Genomic DNA, 1,749 nt, shown 5'->3' with positions numbered 1-1,749 from the left:
CCCAATATGATCAATTTGAGAGGTCCCTTACCAAGGGTTCATTATTCTTTAACCAACAAACATTTTCTCCCTGTTCTGAACTCTGTAATGTTGATAACAAAGGGAGAGTCTTTATCCAACCATCATCCTTCAGTAGGTATCATAGTAGAGATAATGTGGAACAACATTACATGTGTAATCAAATGAGTGACACCTTAAGCAAAAGCCCTATGTTCAATAATTATGAGAGTGTTTATAATGGAACTGGAGGATATCCATGCATTGAAACTGGGAATACAATTGACCAAGACTCAAATCTTATGAAACATCAGAGAACTCAATTTTCAGAGAACCATTGTATAAGGAATGAATATAGTAATGTCCTTTGTCAAAGCTCAGGTCTTATTACCCATGAGACTATCCATATTGGAGAGAAGAATTACACATTTAGTGAATGTGGTAGAGTTCTTAATCAGTCTTCAAAACTTAGTCAACATCAGGGTAGTCACACTAAGAACATTACAAGTGTAATAAATGTGGGAAAGTCTATAATCAATTATTAAATCTAAATAGACATAGGAAAATCCATACTGGAGGGAAACATTACAAATGTAAAGAATGTGGCAAAGCCTTTACCCAGTGCTCAGTTCTTAATCAACATCAGAGAATTCATACTGGGGAGAAACCATACAAATGTAAAGTATGTTGTAAAACCTTTACCTGACACGCAGCATTTACTCAACATCAGAGAATTCATACTGGGGAGAAACCATACACATGTAAAGAATGTGTTAAAGCCTTTACCCATTGCTCAAATCTTACTCAACACCAGATAATTCATAAGCAGAGATATATGGCAAAGTTTTTTGCCAAATATGGCAAAACTTTTAACCAGAGCTGTCACCTCCCTCAACATCAGAGAGTGCATGCAGGAGAGAGACCCTACAAGTGTAATAAGTGATGAAAGACATTAGTCCTAAATATACATATTTGAAAACACCAAAAAGTTCAAACTGGAAAGAAAGTTTAATGACATGAAAGATGTAAGAAAGATTTTAATAAAAAATCAAATACAAATAAATACCACATAAGTCATAGTAGATAGCATTCAGTCAATAACTGTTTTCTGGTATTAGTCTAAATCAGAACATTATAGAAAATAATCCAAAATTAAAACACTTTGAAAAATTATTTGTTAGTATGGATCATCAAGAGAATGGATGATTGCACAGGTATAATTATTAACATTGTGTCCTTATTCATAGTGACATTATTTGAGATTACTTGAAAACAAAAATTAACATAACTCTCAAATTATGACGTGTGATGCTTTTATTTCTAGTGTGTATGTGAACTCATGGTTTTGACTGTTGCTGCCTTAAAAATAGAGAAGCCCTTCTATATTAGGTGTGAATCACTTATATCTACTTTTCCATGGAAGACTAAGAATGCTGAAATGTAAAATGTCCAATGAAAATCTAAATGGAGATACTGCTTGTTATTGATTTAAAACCATCGTAGACATGACATTAGATAAATATTCAGGGAATCATCTTCATATTAAAGTATATGGAGGATCATTCTAAATTTTAAATAGTTGTGCCACTTGCTTTTTACGGATAAAAAACTGCAGTTTTTTTTAAAGTCTTAGTGTATTGTCATAAAAGTAATAGATAGAAGTCATGAACATTAGTTGACATGGTTGAAATAAAGACATCTTCACAGATAAACAAGAAAAGTATAGGTAACCCTTTAGTAAAAAGTCATAAA

This window comes from Lipotes vexillifer, unplaced genomic scaffold (assembly GCF_000442215.2).
Source record: "Lipotes vexillifer unplaced genomic scaffold, Lipotes_vexillifer_v1.1 scaffold553, whole genome shotgun sequence".
NCBI lineage: Eukaryota > Metazoa > Chordata > Mammalia > Artiodactyla > Lipotidae > Lipotes > Lipotes vexillifer.
This window is presented reverse-complemented; position numbering follows the sequence as displayed.